The sequence below is a fragment of the Corythoichthys intestinalis genome, chromosome 13, assembly GCF_030265065.1.
Source record: "Corythoichthys intestinalis isolate RoL2023-P3 chromosome 13, ASM3026506v1, whole genome shotgun sequence".
Lineage (NCBI taxonomy): Eukaryota > Metazoa > Chordata > Actinopteri > Syngnathiformes > Syngnathidae > Corythoichthys > Corythoichthys intestinalis.
Window position 1 is genome coordinate 20,284,697 of NC_080407.1, and position 19,126 is coordinate 20,303,822.

The window sequence follows — 19,126 nt, forward strand, 5'->3', positions numbered from 1 at the left end:
ATTACCCAAGTGCTTTTGAATTGGCAAGTCGTTTTTTTTTTTTGCTGCAATGTAAAAAAACGTTTGCTTCAACTTTTTTTAACTTGCGTGGTTTTTTTCTGACAGAAAAAACATCTTCATTGTCTCTTAAGAGCACTTTTAAATTTTGTTCTTTTTTACATTAACTTTTTTTTTCCTCTCTGCCTTCTTTTTTTCCTTTTTACATTTCAACTTAGGGGCTCCGTATTACTATACTATACTTATAACAATAACATTTCATGTAGATGAAGTTGTGCTGAAACAAAGAATGTTTACCAAATACTAAAAAAAAAATCTATAAATACTATTATTTTAAAACATCTGACACTGTAAGTAGTTACTCACAATGATACTCATTACTTGAGTATTCTTTTCAACAAATACGTTTTTTACTTGATTTACATTTTTAGACGTCTACTTTTACTTAATATTATTTTCATAAGCAAGGGGTGGTACAGGGGCGCTGGAAGTCACTTACAGCAGGGGGTGCTGAGGTCAAAATTTGTCATGCTCGCTCGTTTTCTCCATATAAGGCGTGCGCGATGGCAGTACACACGAATGCCGGCTAGTTTACGTGATACTACTAAGCTACTATAAAGACAGCATTCACCTAGATTTCTGGTATTGGAAATAAAAGTGACCGTGTATTATTATGCAAATCCCCGCAGCTAGAAGGCGCAATGACACACAAACACATTTGAAAACTAAACGCTCCAATAAGCCTCAGTTTAATACCCCCTTTTCACAACACTAAAATAAATAACTAAGAGCTCTGCATGCCGGAATATCAACAGCAACAACAAGTATTGTTATTATGGCTACAAAACATAACCTACCTATTTAAAGACACCAATGATATATTTCCTTTCTGGACTCCACAGTCTAGCTCTGCAGTTAACTTTGCCCCAGTGGGCACTATTATAGAACTATCATCATAATCATGTTCATTTTCGACCTCCAATTGAATTTTAGAAAATGTCAGTTTTTGTACTGTAAAAATTCATTTTTGCGCCATGGTAACGTTAATCGCCCCACAAAAAACTCAATTGTGAGCCAGAAATGATTTTTTGGTAATTAGTACCGGTATTATTTCCAAATTTGAACAATGTATTCTAATTTTCCATATTAATTTGACACCAGTATTTTGGATATTTTGAATTTTGGTAATTTGAGGTCTGCTGTTTCGAATATTAAATGTGAAAGTGTAGTTTGAAAGGGAGAGTATGATATAAATAGTGCCACTTAACTTTGTAATGAAACGGTGAGCCGTATAATATGGATTCAACACAGACAAGGAAGTAACACAGACAAGGAAGTTTGTGTAGAATTTATTACAAAAATCCATGGCAAAAGTGAACGTTTCCGTTCCAATAGCGCCTTATTCATTGTGACCCCCGTATGTATCAGGTGGTGACCATATAATTAAAAAACAAAAACAATTTCACCACAAAACATATCTAATCTGCAAAGTTAACTACAGAAATTAGTCCATGTGTTTTATTCATTTAATTATTTTTAAGAAAAATGATATACCAAAACTTGACTTGCTGCAAAAAGAAAAAAAAAACAATTCTTGTAGTAAGAACACGACTTGACTGTCATAGTCCTTTTTTCTTATTTTTTTTTTATTTGGCCCTCATACTCAGTAAATCACAAGTAATAATAGTAATTGGTACAAAAAACAAAACTTTTATATTTACATTAACCCCCACACAAAAAACTTATTTGTGAGCCAGTATTTTTTTTTAATTATTTTTGCAATATTGAAAAATATCCTCTAAATTTCAATATGTATTTAATGACAATATTTATGAATTATTTTGAATTTTTGGAAATTGGGGTCTGCAGTTTCAAATATTAAATGTGAAAAGTGTAGTTTAAATGAGAGATTATGATATAAATAATGCCAGTCGGCAAATGAATCAAGGAAAAGACGTTGATGGTCAGAAAAGGTTAACCACAAAATGGCAAAGTCCAAACAAAAATGCAATTTCAAAAATAAAGTGTACCACGAATACGACCGTAACACCCAAGCCTGACGTCACCTGCATGCAAAATCTGATGAAGCCAGCATGGATGACAGGCAAAGCAGTCATTGGCCACTACTTCTCACACCAACACACACGTGTCTCTTCATCCGATCCTTCCAAGCGAATCTTTGACGACAAACTGAGCAGGAAAAAGGTTTTTCGCCAGTGTGGGTTGTTGTATGTACTTTCCTTTTGAACGAATCTTTGACCACTAACTGAGCAGGAAAATGGTTTTTCGCCAGTGGGGGTTCTTGTGTGTTGTTTTAAAGCGAAAATGTGAAGTAAGGTTGGCCAACCATGTTTTTGAATAATATCAATGGCTAAACAATTATAAGTATATTTTCGTTATTTTTTTTAACACAACCCTTCCAGATTCTTTGTTTAACCCATAGCAACGCCCTTGAAAACGACAATGCTTTTCTTCGGCAATCTTTGGAAATTACATCACACTGAGAAGTGCGAGGGAAGTCCGCCATAGAACAGTATTGTTTATTGCATTGCTTCTCAGTAAGATGCCACGGCGGTGTGTGGCGATGTTTTGTTCTCACTCAAACGAAAAGTTGTAAGAGTGGCCAAAGGATAGCAGGGCACGTAAATGGACATCTTTCGTTTGCATGAAGCGAATGAATTTCACGCCATCATCAAGTAGTGTTCTCTGCTACAAACACTTCGAAGATGCTTGCTTCCTTAACCGGTCTGCTTATGATCAAGGATTTGCCAAAAAGTAAATGTGATTTTTGGATAGATGACTGATGACTTTGTCAAAGCAGAGCTGCCAACTGTTGTGGAATGAACAGTAATAGCTAGCGACGTTAGCCAAAAGCTAACTCGTGGCAATCCCCGATCATAGTTGTTGTTGCGTTCGCTAGGTTAAGCGTGTTTAAATTGTGCGTCATCAACGATCTTGTCTGAAAGGGTTAATCCACTGTCAATCGGGAAAGGGGTGTGGATGTGCAAAGAAGCGGGTCGGCGTCGCGGTAATTCACGGTCACGTTGCCGTAACAAACACACAAAGCCGGTGAGTTTGTGGACGTTTATTTGTATTTGTATTATGTATTTCCACCTTCATGCTTCAAGCATTGCATTGCATTTGTACGGTTCGGCGTTTCTTTCACGGTGATCACTTGATAGCCTTCTAGTTTGTGTTTTACGAGAGCCACTGACAGGTGACAACTAGCGTGTTGGCAATGAGTCAATCTCGCAGTGAATCAGCGAGCGGCTCAAGTCACGTAGTGAATCATGGGAAATGTAGTCTCGGGACAACACTGAAGTGGTGCTTTGTAATCTGTTGGCTTGTGTGAAAAAACTACATTTCCTCACGCCATTAGACGCCACTTCCTGCCGAGAGCCCTAAGCTGTGTTCGTACTGTTAGCTCCATGTGTTAATAAAGAAACAAAGTTGTCAGCACGTTGTGTGTTCGATACCTTTGTCAACAAAAAGCTCATAAAAAGACACTATGCACAATCCGTTTAAGAGACGCTGGGACTGGAGAGCTGTGAGTAGTAGGAGGCGAGGGGAAGATGAGCGAGAAGCAAAACTTCGCATTCGAATGTGGCGGCAGTCCGCTATTATTTTGTTTTCTTATTGTTGCCACAATAAAGAAAGCCATCAAGGACTCATCACCTTCTTTCCCCCCCAACGTTTTTTTTATTATTATTTTATATGCAAGGGAGCTGCCGGATCTGCCAAAATGAACATGAAGTCTGATTATTATTATTTTTTTTTAAATGTCATCAGATAGACAAAAACAAAATTATGTGCAAATGCCTGCATCTTCAAATCATGAAAATAATAACAGCCTATATTTTACCAATCTTGTAATCTCGATGGGTCTTGTCTCCATTCCATGTCAGGTAGTCTAGGCACATTGTTTGCATACTGATTAGCGTCTGGCTAATACACGTTAGGTCCAACATAAAATTCCAATCTCTTCTTCCTCCAACTCTTCAAAAACTTGGATCTCCTCCCTTGCGCTCGATCTATCGCTTATATCGCTGTTTGAATCATTGTTTGAAGGTCTTTGTATGGTGGCCGTATGGAGTGCTGCCATCGCTGTTCTCGGTGTGACGTATCACTTCCGGGTTCGTCCCCTTTCAGGCTCGAACTTCGGAAACGCGATTCTTTTGTCAAATATACAACATATAAATTATTTTTTCATGCTTCATTTGTTGGACAATGTTTAATTACTTTAATTGTGACCCTATTTGGCATGTTATGAAATTACTTCACATTTCTGCTTTCAGTGTTGCTTCCGAGCGAATCTTTGATCACAAACTGAGCAGGGAAAAGGTTTTTTGCCAGTGTGGGTTCTTGTGTGTTTTTTCAAGTATTGCTTAAGAGCGAATCTTTCACCACAAACCGAGCAGGAAAATGGTTTTTCTACAGTGTGGGTGCTTGTGTGTTGTTTCAAGTGTTGCTTTTGAACAAATCTTTGACCACAAACTGAGCAGGGAAAAGGTTTTTCACCAGTGTGGGTTCTTGTATGTTTTTTTAAGTTGCTGTTGTGACTGAATCTTTGACCACAAACTGCGCAGGAAAAGGTTTTTCGCCAGTGTGGGTTCTTGTGTGTTTTTTCAAGTATTGCTTTTGAGCGAATCTTTCACCACAAACAGAGCAGCAAAATGGTTGTTCGCCAGTGTGGGTTCTTGTATGTTTTTTCAAGTTGCTGTTGTGACTGAATCTTTGACCACAAACTGAGCAGGACAAAGGTTTTTCGCCAGTGTGGGTTCTTGTGTGTTGTTTTAAGTGTTGCTTCCGAGCAAATCTGTGATCGCAAACTGAGCAGCGAAAAGGTTTTTCGCCAGTGTGAGTTTTTGTATGTTTTGATAAGTTGCTGTTGTGACTGAATCTTTGCCCACAAACTTCGCAGGAAAAAGGTTTTTCGCCAGTGTGGGTTCTTGTGTGTTTTTTCAAGTATTGCTTTTGAGCGAATCTTTCACCACAAACAGAGCAGGAAAATGGTTTTTCGCCAGTGTGGGTGCTTGTGTGTTGTTTTAAGTGTTGCTTTTGAACAAATCTTTGACCACAAACTGAGCAGGGAAAAGGTTTTTCCCCAGTGTGGGTTCTTGTATGTCTTTTTAAGTTGCTCTTGTGACTGAATATTTGACCACAAACTGCGCAGGAAAAAGGTTTTTCGCCAGTGTGGGTTCTTGTGTGTCCTTTCAAGTATTGCTTTTGAGCGAATCTTTGACCACAAACTGAGCAGGAAAAAGGTTTTTCACCAGTGTGCCTCCTCATATGTGCACGACAAGTTTGCTTAGTCGCAAAGGTTTTCCCACACTGAGAGCATTTGCAGAGTTTGTCGTCACTGTGAGATTTCTTATGACCATCATCATTGTAAGGTGAGTGTGATGTGGTGCCACTTCTGTTTGGTAGAGTGATGAAAATGTCTGCTTGCAATCCTTCTGTTGAGCTGCTGCTGCTGCTGCAGACGCTTGGAGGCTCCGCCCCTCTGCCGGCCTCACTCGGACCATCTTCACTCTTCAAGGGCTCACCATTTGACCTAGGGATATGCTCCTCTTCTTCCTCCTCTTTAAAGCATGGTAGCTCTTCCTCCTCCTTTTTGATCGGAAGTTGCATCCGTTGATAGGGCTCTGGCTCCTCCTCCTCTTTGATTTTGGGGAGCTCAACATCCTCTTTAACGCCAGGAGATTCTGGCTCCTGCCACTCAGCAAGACATCTTCTGAAACCTGCCAGCAGAGGAAAACCATTGACGTATTTTATGGACTACCACTGCGTCTGAAAAAAGTACAGTGATCCCTTGTGGTTTCTTGGATTCAGTGCATGGTGCGGTTTCAAAAAGTATTCATCAAAAAAATATGCGGTTTAATTTTGAGGCGCAAGAGACATTGTTTCGCATAGTCCAATGCATACAAAAATTCAGCCTTGAAAACTATTGGCCAAAAATAGCTATAAGTGCAATTTCGGTCTAAATGTTTTGAAGACGAATCGTGTGACTAACCATAGTCTTTTGTGATGACATTATTAAAACAGCGTATTGCAAACATTATTGAAGCAAAAAGATTCATACTTGCATTCATGCTCGTATATAAAAAAAAAAATTCCTCATATTTGCGCATTTGTGTTCATATTTAGGCATTTGTATCTAACCACCAAATTCTGATGTCAGATTTTTTTTGTGGGTGCGTGAAAAAAACTCTCTTTTTGACGACTAGGAATCTTTTCTGTGGACTGATTAAAGGTTTACGGTTACGAATCAAAAGAAATGAAATAACGTCACGTTGGTCTCGGGAAAACGAATTGATCCTTTAACGGCACATACACCGAAAAATACAAAACTGGCTGACTGCAGTGTTGTGCGTGGCGCTAACCTGTCAGCTGGAAGCAATGAATCACTGGTAAAGTCAAAAACGTGCTTGTCTCATATTTATTGGTTGAATATAAGCATTTTATTATGATTAAATGTTTTCTATTGTCACTGCTCTATGCCATGTTTATGTCTGTGTACTTGTTAGTATGTTTATAAAATATTTCTAAATGCTTACACTCAATTACCGCCACCCACGAAATTTGACTCAAAAACGGCACCTGTTCATAGATAAGCTGCACTCTAAGTCGCAGATGTCCTCACTGTAATATGGGGTATTTACACCAAAAGATATAAATAGGTAACATTTTATTTGACAGCGGCATCATAAGACCAAATGAACCACCAGGAAGCTTTGAACCAATTGGCTGCAAAGCTTCACTGCTTCAAGAAGCTTCATTTAGCCATCATTGCTCCCTTGAGGGAGACGGTCAACTTCTGCTGCCAACAATGTTGTCGTCCAAAATACCTAGCACTCATTGCAGCGCTACAAATGTACTAAATGACAATCAAAATTCATGCTCTGAGTTAATTATTTCTGCAGTTACTGTTTCAGTTGTTACATTAATTGCTAGTTATAGTATTTGGTAACACCTTATTTGACAGTGGTGCCATAAGACTGTCATAAGACCATCATAATTATGACATGACACTGCCATGAGCATGAATCAATGCTTATGACAGATATCATTTTGTGTCATCCGGTAAATTATCACACTTTTGAATGGATGTAAAGAATCAGAGCTGGAAATAAATGTAGTTAATGACATAATTTGCCAGATGACACTTAATGACATCTGTCATATGCGTTCATTAATGCCCATGATAGGGTCATGACATACAGTGCCTTGCAAAAGTATTCGGCCCCCTTGAACCTTGAAACCTTTCGCCACATTTCAGGCTTCAAACATAAAGATATAAAATTTCAATTTTTTGTCAAGAATCAACAACAAGTGGGACACAATCGTGAAGTGGAACAAAATTTATTGGATAATTTAAACTTTTTTAACAAATAAAAAACTGAAAAGGGGGGCGTGCAATATTATTCGGCCCCCTTGCGTTATTACTTTGTAGCGCCACCTTTTGCTCCAATTACAGCTGCAAGTCGCTTGGGGTATGTTTCTATCAGTTTTGCACATCGAGAGACTGACATTCTTGCCCATTCTTCCTTGCAAAACAGCTCAAGCTCAGTGAGGTTGGATGGAGAGTGTTTGTGAACAGCAGTCTTCAGCTCTTTCCACAGATTCTCGATTGGATTCAGGTCTGGACTTTGACTTGGCCATTCTAACACCTGGATACGTTTATTTTTGAACCATTCTATTGTAGATTTGGCTTTATGTTTTGGATCATTGTCCTGTTGGAAGATAAATCTCCGTCCCATTCTCAGGTCTTGTGCAGATACCAACAGGTTTTCTTCCAGAATGTTCCTGTATTTGGCTGCATCCATCTTCCCGTCAATTTTAACCATCTTCCCTGTCCCTGCTGAAGAAAAGCAGGCCTAAACCATGATCCTGCCACCACCATGTTTGACAGTGGGGATGGTGTGTTCAGGGTGATGAGCTGTGTTGCTTTTACGCCAAACATATCGTTTTGCATTGTGGCCAAAAAGTTCAATTTTTGTTTTATCTGACCAGAGCACCTTCTTCCACATTTTTGGTGTGTCTCCCAGGTGGCTTGTGGCAAACTTTAAACGAGACTTTTTATGGATATCTTTGAGAAATGGCTTTCTTCTTGCCACTCTTCCATAAAGGCCAGATTTATGCAGTGTACGACTGATTGCTGTCCTATGGACAGACTCTCCCACCTCAGCTGTAGATCTCTGCAGTTCATCCAGAGTGATCATGGGCCTCTTGGCTGCATCTCTGATCAGTTTTCTCCTTGTTTGAGAAGAAAGTTTGGAAGGACGGCCGGGTCTTGGTAGATTTGCAGTGGTCTGATGCTCCTTCCATTTCAATATGATGGCTTGCACAGTGCTCCTTGAGATGTTTAAAGCTTGGGAAATCTTTTTGTATCCAAATCCGGCTTTAAACTTCTCCACAACAGTATCTCGGACCTGCCTGGTGTGTTCCTTGGTTTTCATAATGCTCTCTGCACTTTAAACAGAACCCTGAGACTATCACAGAGCAGGTGCATTTATACGGAGACTTGATGGTGGATTCTATTTATCATCATCGGTCATTTAGGACAACATTGGATCATTCAGAGATCCTCACTGAACTTCTGGAGTGAGTTTGCTGCACTGAAAGTAAAGGGGCCGAATAATATTGCACGCCCCACTTTTCAGTTTTTTATTTGTTAAAAAAGTTTAAATTATCCAGTAAATGTTGTTCCACTTCACGATTGTGTCCCACTTGTTGTTGATTCTTGACAAAAAAAATTAAATTTCATATCTTTATGTTTGAAGCCTGAAATGTGGCGAAAGGTTGCAAGATTCAAGGGGGCCGAATACTTTTGCAAGGCACTGTACTTATGACAGTCTTACGGCAGTCTTATGACGCCACCATCAAATAAAGTGTTACCTATGAACTAGACATGTCCCGACTAATCGACGTCATCGATGATGTAAATGCGTCGACGAGCACAACATCCCGTCGACGGTTAATGAAGGGTTAAAAAAAGATATGTGTGTTATATGTTCTTATATTATATACATGTGTGTTGATTATTCAAATTTGGTGAATTTAGCTCAGTTGCGATGGTTAAACAGATACTATAATGTAAGCTTGTTAACGAGGCAGATAACATGGCTAGTTAAGACGGCCAACTAGATTCCGCTCTACCATTAGCCTACTTTTGTAAAGTCTTCCGCCATTGTAAACATCTGTTCAAGGTAACATTTTCATAAAGCAGCCTGATAAGGTTTTTTCTCTCTGGCGACTTTCTGTGTTGAGAGGGTGTGTGTGTGTATAATGTGTAAATAAGGATACGAGTTCTACACATGCGCTCTGTTTCTCACTCTCTATTAATATTCAACAAATTAATATTAACAGTAGTAGTGGAATGCGTTTTACATCAAATCAATTTGATCATATCATAGACTTCATAATTATATTGACAGGTCACATTCCCCAGACGGTGCTCCACGCCTTCAAGTAGGGGGCCATCCTACACTCCGCTTCAGTCGGTCGCCGTTATTCTCAATACACTTTCAGCCATCCAACGCCATATTTAGGTTGAAAAAGTACAAAAGCTGTAACGCATACAAACAGGAAATCTCAGTAGTGATTTGTTCGAGGATTCAAGGTAATTAAAATATTTTTCAGACCATGCATGCATTTTGAAACGTTGTGAAAAAAAAAAAATCAATGGCAGAAATTAGCCGCTACTGCATTGGCGTTACAGTTTGCAATATTTACGTAAAATAAATGGTCACTGCACGTTTTTTTGGCTTAAACAAAGAATCGAGACTGTTTACATCCATATCTGTAAATAATTCAGGGGTTTAAGCATTTATTCACAAGAATTTTCAACGAAAAGCTTTGTCTGTGATTCTACTCGGTCAGCTTTGACGGCCACACCAACAATGCAGGCCCCCTAATAATCAGCCCCACATCCCATCAATATACTGGTCCTTCTCAAAAAATTTGCATATTGTGATAAAGTTCATTATTTTCTGTAATATATTGATAATCATTAGACTTTTATATATTTTAGATTCATTACACACAAATGAAGTAGTTCAAGCCTTTTATTGTTTTAATATTGATGATTTTGACAAAAAAGTCAAGAAAAACCAAAAATCCCTTTCACAAAAAATTAGCATATCATGAAAAGGTACTCTAAAGAAGCTACTAACCTAATCATCTGAATCAACGAATTAACTTAAGGAAAGCATGCAGAATCAATGATAAATAATATTCAAATAAGTTATGAATTCTATATACAATCACAACTTAAAATTAAAATCCGATGTCACTATAGGTCATGGGGAGAGATGGCCGCTTGAGGTCGGCCCAGCTCTCCCCAGTCCACCAGCTCGACCAGGATGTCGAACATAGGACATTAATAAGACCAAAAAGATTGAGTGAACATGGCAAAGGGCCACATTTCTTATGAATATGAACCCAATTAATTGAAAGGCTAAATGATCAATGCAAATAAATCCGAATCGACTGATACAAACTTTTACGTGCATTGGTTTAGGTGCTACACTGTTCGATTTAAACCTTTGTTTTCAAAAACTACTAAAAGAAACATTTTTAAAAAACTGTCTGGTTTTTATTTGCAAACACAAATATAATGAAAATAATTCACTTAATAATGTTAGGGTCAATTCTATCCTTACAACATATGGGAAGACAATCTAAATTCCCTATATAACTGAAGTCATTATATAATGCAAATAAGGTTGCTTAAAAGTTGGTGGGAACAATTTGAGCCTCCTGAAAAGTTGGCAGTGTTATGTCCCTACCGTCTCTATGCAAACCTACGTCCTTGATATAAACATATCTACCTAAATGAACACGATCAACATTAAATATAAATGAAATATACCGCTCACATAATGCATATAATTGCTCATCATGGACAAGAATCAGCAAACACATTAAGCAGGAAATTAGAATAACAACCTAGATTGACAAGTGAATTGAAAACAAACCTTTAGCCTCAACAATGTTGTCAAAGGGGCCAACGATTAGCATTAGCAATTAGCACAGGGCGGCTCCCGAATGCAACTGATTATAAACAGAGGAACTGTCATCAACCAAACGTGTTTATATATTGTGAAGGCGCACTTCAACACTATACTTCTCTCATTTACACACAACTTTCAGATGTTAAGTAAACATGATGGTAGCTTGGGGACAATCTACACTGCTGTGAAGGGAGGATTAGGACGAGCTTCGCTCTTCTTAAAGGGCCAGCATCGCGACAATTAAACTAAAGCAAACACACACACAGTGGACTTTCCTACAACATTCTTGGTTAGAGGTGAAAAAGCCGGGCAGTTACCATTCATGCTACGTAAATATTTCGAATTATAACGCTAGAGAGAAATCCAATTTGGCGGCCGTAGCAGCTAGGTTTTCATATTGTATTCACGTTTCAAAATGCATGTATGTTGCGAAAAATATAATAATTATCTTGAATCTTCGACCAAATCACTCTTGAGACACTCGTGCCTGCTTGTAGGCTGAAGTTTCGTCCTGTTTCAAGCTAAATCCGGCGATAGAACGCAGAGTGTGTGTTTGACAATTGCTCTCTGTACCTGGGGCCCAGGCTGGTGTGGAGTGGACCGGCCACCTACCAGAAGCGGATGGGCAGGGTCTCGGGGAAGTGTCATGTCAATATCATTATGATGTCTATGGTATTATATAAAAATTGCCACTTAACTTGAGAGAGTTCAATCAGGTGAGGTTTTGGCAATAGGGTGGATGCACATCATACAATGATTGGACAAAGCAAGGTACCAAAAGTACCAATCCTCAACAGGATTTAAGAAAGCTCAACGGAATACAATCGTCCGGCGTGCAAAATCTGATGGAGCCAGCATGGATGACAGGCAAAACAGTCATTTGCCACTGCTTCTCACACCAACACACACGTGTCTCTTAATCCGATCCTTCCAAGCGAATTTTTTTATCACAGAGATGGAAAAAGGTTTTTGACCTGTGTGGGTTCTTTAGTGTCTTTTTAAGTTTTTTTTTTTTAGCAAATCCTTGACCACAAACTGAGCAGGACAAAGGTTTTTTGCCAGTGTGGGTTCTTGTGTGTTGTTTTAAGTGTTGCTTCCGAGCAAATCTGTGATCACAAACTGAGCAGGGAAAGTGAAAGTGTGAATTCTTGAGTGTATTTCAAGCTATTTTTGTGAGTGAATCTTTGACCACAAACTGAGCAGGAAAAAGGTTCATTAATTCCCTTCTATCTACTTTCGACATGAAAGTTTTCATGTTTCATCATTTAGATAGATTCAAGTCAAGATTTTTCCGATTTAGGAGTATTTTTGATAAAAAGTTAATTAGGTCCGCTACAACAGAGCCTTCCTGAGAAGTCTACTGCTTTATGATGGCAACTGTTTACTAACGCCGACGAGTCTGTCATTTCGCATCTAGTTCTATATACATGTGACATCTACCATAGCATTGTGTGCGCGTAGTTTGTAGCAACGTGCACGAAGTTTGTAGCAACTTGCCGTTGATTTTAGCTGCTGTCGGCGGTTTTTTATCTAGCGGCATGAGTTGTGGTGGATGCTTACTCTCGGTCCGTTCCTCATTGCGTCCTGAAGAACTGCCGCGCTGACGGTGTTTTATTTCCGCTTTGCATAGCATATTTAAATAATCGGAATATGGATGTTTGTAAATCGTTCTCCAATCTTCAGCGGCCGAATCGCGAATATTCCAAGAACCAGAAATTTCACACACCTTTGTCACACCTCTATGAGTAAATGTTCCACTTGATATGGTGCTGTTGGAGTGACCGGGTGCTTGCCGTCAGTATGTTTGACAGTGTTACGCATTTGTTTGCGCTACTCAGTGTGTCTGTGCTACACTTGAAATTGTGCGTAATATATCTACATCATCAAACAAAAGCAAATTTGTTTACATAGAAAGAAATCTTTCTATCTGCAAACAACAGTCAAGTCAATGCCGTGGCGCAAACCTTAAATCGGTTCACGAGTCCATTGCACAGCTACTAAGGAAGCAAATTCACTATATTAGGCTGAAAGACATTTTCATACTTAGGAGAAGGATTTCTTCTCATCTAAAGAAAAAAAAACTATGCTTGGGATGACCTTTAATGTGAACGGACTCTTCCTCCTCCTTGATGTATGACGACTCTTCCTCCTCCCCCTTGACACAAGAAGACTCCTGGTGCTCAAGACAATGGGCTTGGCTGACATCTAGATCTGCAAGACAACAATCACACAAAATCTTATGTCTTCATTTGCAAACTTGTGTCGCCAAAGTTGTTTTCTGTTGGAGAAAATTCTTCCTTGCCCATTTTTTTGTTTATTCATTTTTGTTGTCATTCAATCCAACACAAATTAATTCAAAGTGCTTGACACCACATTAAAATCAGGAATACATCAAGAAAAAAAAATCTCATAAAATACATTAAAAAGGAATAAAAGCATAAAAGAGGCCAAGCCATATATTGCGTATGTGCGTAGGGCAGCAAATGAATGGCTTTTACGTTCAAAAATGAATGCCTAAGACATTGCAAAACTTCAGACTTGACATCGTTTCCATTTTGAATTTAATCCACGGAAAGTGAAAATAAATCTGAACAGTGTTCTCAACTCTAACCCACTCAGCCCAAGGCTTCAACAACTAATTGAACAAATCTGTTGCAGGGTTCTTGCACTATTTTAAAATTCAAATTGAATGCTTTTTAAGACCCTCAAAATATAATTTAAGACCAAAACATGTCGCAAAAATTTGTGATAAAGAACTCATTTTATTTCACTGTAAACACAGAGGTGCTTGTGTTTCTCTCCTCTCATGTGCGACTTGACGGCTTTGTATGGTGGTCCAGATGTGCAAAAATTAAATGATTAAATGTGTCATTAAAATGTTTCCATTTCAATATTTTTTAATTTCAATATTTATGTATTTATTTTAGGGCTGTCAAAATTATTGCGTTAACGGGCGTTAATTAATTTTTTCAATTAATCACGTTAAAATATTTGACCCAATTAACGCACATGTCCCGCTCAGACAGTTTTCTGCCTTTTGGTAAGTTTTACAGCAAGGTTTTTTGTACTGTCTAACAGCGAACACTTGTGGTCGCTTTGCGACATGGTTTATTGCTTTCTTGCCAGTTCAATATGGCTGCATGACGTCTCGGGCTGACGCCTACGTTGTAATGTTGTGCTTATATGATCCTTGGACACGATTTGTCCGTAAGTATGGTTGTTGTAAAGAATGTACATATTATGTTAGTAAGCGAAATGTTATATTTTTTGTATGAGACGCTTTTTGTTTATGTTGAGTGAACCTGGATAGCGTGCTAAGCTAACGTTGTTGCTAATGCAATGCTTGTGTACTTTTTTTTTTTGTAGTTTCACTACGGTTTAAAGAGGACAAAGGTTTGAGGCCATTTTGTTAATAAATCAGATGAAAAAGGAAGAAGTCTGATTATTAAGGCGTAGTTCACTAGCTGTCTAGCTTTGGAAAAAGGAGACGCTTCGGAGTGAGGACAGCATAGACAGATTTAAATGACAGTAGAGTGAAATGCCCACTACAGTCCTTATGTACCGTATATTGAATGTATATATCCATCTTGTGTCTTATCTTTCCATTCCAACTATATTACAGAATATATATATATATAATTTACAGAAAAATATGGCATATTTTATAGATGGTTTGAATTGCGATTAATTGTGATTAATTACGATTAATTAATTTTTAAGCTGTAATTAACGCGATTAAAAAAAATTTATCGTTTGACAGCCCTAATTTCTTTCAATTTTTATTTCTACATTTCACATTTTATTTATTTTCATTGATTATGATTTCATGTTTCATATTCATTCATATTTCATGATTTATTTCAGCATTTATTTATTCCAACATGTATAATTATTTATTTCAACATTTATTTCACTTTCTATTCATTTAATTCCTGTAATCATGTTCCCCTATACTGCATGAAATAATTTTATCTTTTATTTTACCTTGATTAATTAATCAACCATTAATCATTTAGCCTATCAATTAATTAGGTTCTTACTGGTGAGAAATGTAGCCCTGACCACCGTTCACCCAGTCTGTTTGGTCTTATTAATGTCCCGTCCCCAGCAAAAAATGTACATGCAGGTTGTGCTGTTCTATCGTCCCAGCAATATTGAGACCAAATCTACGCCCTAGGGGGAAACCCTGCAGACCCATAATATTTGATGATAGCAGTATTCAAAAAATTATACAAAACAATAAAACAACAAAACCTATAGTAATAAGTCTTTAAATAATAATGAAATCATTTTTCTAGTGCGCCTTCTGCCCGTTTCACTTTTTCCTGTGATGCAATTATTTCACCACAGACCCTAGTCTCACTCACCACCCAGCAGACCAGCGATCTACCTGAAGGTGCTATTTTTAGCCTCCGCAATTGAGCGACGTTACGGTGACAAGTCAACTACATGAAAAGACAAAAGCCCTCCGGGTCAGAAGAAGAGAGCATAAACGTGAAGAAAAACGGAGGTTTGCTGTGATTTTTTTCAGCAGCATAAGCATGTATACTTAGCGCAACTGCAAGCTAGTCGTTATTTCCATAAAGTTTATATGACTAACTGCTAAAGCAAAATTCTACTGTATCATTAGCCAGGCTGTTGTTTTAGAAATATTTTCAGTATTCAGCCAGCTGTGGATTAGTTTCAGTTAAATTTACTCCCCCCGCCCATTTTAGTGTTTGGGGGACTAAAATTGTCTTGCTTATTTTCATGAGATGTGAACCACTTTTACCTTGTGTTAATTTGTGCTTTTCAAATAAATGTGCCTTGCCTAAAAGTGCCAAGGTTAATTAAATAAATACACCATTAAATATGGAATCAATCATTTCAAAGTTCTGTGGTATGGGGGACTAAAAGTGCCACGGACTTAAACGCAAACATTTGTTATTAAATGTGTCATTAATTCATTAAAATGGTGATCACGTTCATGCAAAAACATTCCACTTATTAAATTTTTTTGCTATCATATATTATTTAATTCATTATTATTGGATAGTCCTGTGTAGTTGACGTGCTTCAAGAATTTATTTTCTTTGAACTACACCCATCAAAGATAGAGGTCGGATCCAATAGACAGGTATAGTAGGCTGCAAAAATGTAGGCGCTATTATGGTTATTTCATGCTGGTTTCACAATCAACAGCAATTTGACCAATATAATGTAACATTCCACTTTCTTCTCTTTGTAGATGCTCTTCTGAAATATTTTCCTTGTACCTCTGTAGATCCTGGGCCATCTTTTACAGCGAACTTATTCACATCAGCACCAAGTCCAGGAAAGAAGTACACCTACCAAAACAACTGTCATATGAAAGTGCAATACATACTTTTGCATCAGTGAAGACAAGGTAAGGCTATAGGTCAAGGTGGAAAAAAAAGTTGCATTTTAAAGTGTTCTGTGTGTCTTTATATAGGTTTGTGTAGGTGGGTGTTAGTCATATTTGTAACAAGGTGGAAAGTTGGGGTGCCCAATTTTACTTCAGTCCTTAAGGCATCATGCTCAATTGACTGCCACTCCTCCATCAGGCACTATAAATTGGCTCATGCTCAGCAACTGTGCATGAGCCAGGTTATTTGTCTTTTGCCCTTGGAGACACGATACCTGCTGAGAACCAGCTTTTGAGCAGAGCTGGCTGCGTGAAGAACTTTTACATTTTTGTACCCGATTGTGTTGAATGTTTTAACCTGATGTTGTCTTTGTTAGCAGTGACCATGTTAGTGATGGGTTCGTGACATGAAGCATGTCGACACAGTGTGGATACTGTGTCACTGAATACTCACACCTGCTGGACTTAAAAAAATCCCTACAGGCAACCCACTTGACAGACTGACACTGAATTGATGACATAGCATGTAAAATCAAATCATTTAAAGCAGACGTGTCCAAAGTCCGGCCCGGGGGCCAAATGCGCACCGTGGTCAAATTTCATCCGGCCCCCAGCCTCTGTCATAAAATCAATAACATCTGGCCCGCACACAGACTTAATAAATTGGTCAGCAGTACTGCAACCAACATATGAAGTAGCTTACACACGAAATGCTGCTCCTCATTTACCCACTAAAAGGCAGCAGCACTTTAACCCTTTATTGTCAAATGTATCACATTTGACACACCTAAAATTTCATGATTTTCAGACTAATTTAGAATTTTGACATTTCTTTTTGAAAAAAAAAATATATATATATATATGGATGCAAGTCAACACATGCATCTGCAGGTTCCATGAGAAAAAAACATGATTTAGCATGGGTTATAGACATTAGAGCGCTTATTACACATATTCATTTTGACTTTTCTTTTCACAAATTTGAAAAAAAGGTTTCATTAGGACCTTATTTTTCAAATTTTGGGATTTTCTGATAATTGCTTCATGTTGCAGGTATTTAAGGGCTAAGCAACATTACTCCGTGTGACCCTCTACTTCCAATTTTCTAAAATGGTGACAATCATCAGAAAAAAATTGACTGTGCCAGCCGACGCTTCAAGGATAGATGGAAATTGGACTATTTCTTCACTAAAATACGCAACAACTGTGTCTTGCCTCATTTGCAAAGAGACAGTCTCTGTTTTTAAAGATTTCAATGAGGCAATATTACCAAACAAGACACGCTGACATGTACGACAAGATTACAGGGAAGATACGCAGCGAGAAATTGAAGCAACTTGAAGCTTGTTTAATTTTACTGCAGTAGTATTTCACAAGAGCCCGAGAGTCGAAAGAGAACGCCGCAAAGGCTAGTTGCGAGATTGTTGAAATTATTCATTAAAAAAATAATAAAGCAAATGTGACACACTGAATGGCTTGCTAAATTTTGCTTGAATATATTGTTCTACGTAAAGGACGTCAGCCAAGGTCGGCCCCCCACATTTTTACTAGAGCTGGGAATCTTTGGGCACCTAACGATTCGATTACGATTCAGAGGCTCCGATTCGATTATAAAACGATTATTGATGCACCCCCCCCCTCCTTTTTTTTTTTTTTTTCTTAAATTAAATGTTTTGTACATTAGTTCCAAAATTGTTCAAAAATCCTCTCAGGCTAAACCAAACTACTATTTCAGTATCAAGTTAACATATAGACCCTACTCACCTACGTCACAAAATGGGCGTGTCGCTGTTTCCGGCCGCCATATTGTACCTATTTTTTAGACCTATTCTCATTGTTTTCAATTAGTCGAGCAAGTTATAGAGCAATTCATGGAAGCCCCGGTGTTATCTGACGCTGTAAACTCATTGGATGCGTTGCATAAAAGGCGTTACGTGGAAAAGCTTCAGTTTATCCATTCGCCAGATCCGTATTTGATGCCAAAATCGATGTTTTTCGACCCGCTGGCTTCGCCGGCTTTGCCTGACATCTGCTATCCTGATATTTACAACTATCTTGTCCACACAAAATCAGCCTATTCTCACGAAAGTTTGAAAAATTTTAAGAGCTTGGAGGCTTATAAATGCTACATTGCTGGTTGGGTGAAACAGGTCCTCGTACACGAAAATTCGGCAGGAATCTTGTGCTCGGAAGGTGAGTTACGAAATTTTCAATTCAAAATCTTTTGTTCTTGCTAACATCCACTGTCAAGTCTAATGTATTTCATGTCATTTGTTAATGGAGCTAGGGCTTTTAATGTTCATATGGTTTAGCGATAGCACTCTCACTACATACATATATAATATGTAATAAATATGAAGTGCGATAGCACTACTCCAGATTGTCCCTAGTTGAATTTATTTTTTGGCTTTTGACCTCAATAGTGAAATTGTAAATTAATTGTATGACAACTGTCTGATTATCCCCTTATAATTATATATTTTCAGGTAGTTCATTCACAACGTCTGAGTGTATGTTGTCGGCGATTAGCCTAGCAATGATCTTAATTGTGGTTGTCAGCCCAAAACCCTCTAAATATATATTAAATGCATCTTACCAGATATAAAATGACTACTACATAATCTGTGGTAGTCGTTTGGAGCCCAGTTTTCTCGTCGAATTGCAGCAGTCAATCTCGGTCTCCTCTTCGGGTCTCTCGGAATACGGTAAAACTTCAAGTCTCTCCGTCTATCTTCTCTGTTTTTGCAAC

At 38.2% G+C, this 19,126-nt stretch overlaps 1 pseudogene; it reads right to left on the bottom strand.

The window, feature by feature from the left end:
• Window positions 1–1,387: 1,387 nt before the first annotated feature.
• LOC130927865 (gastrula zinc finger protein XlCGF57.1-like) overlaps window positions 1,388–19,126 on the bottom strand; it is a 30,454-nt pseudogene continuing 12,715 nt past the window's right edge.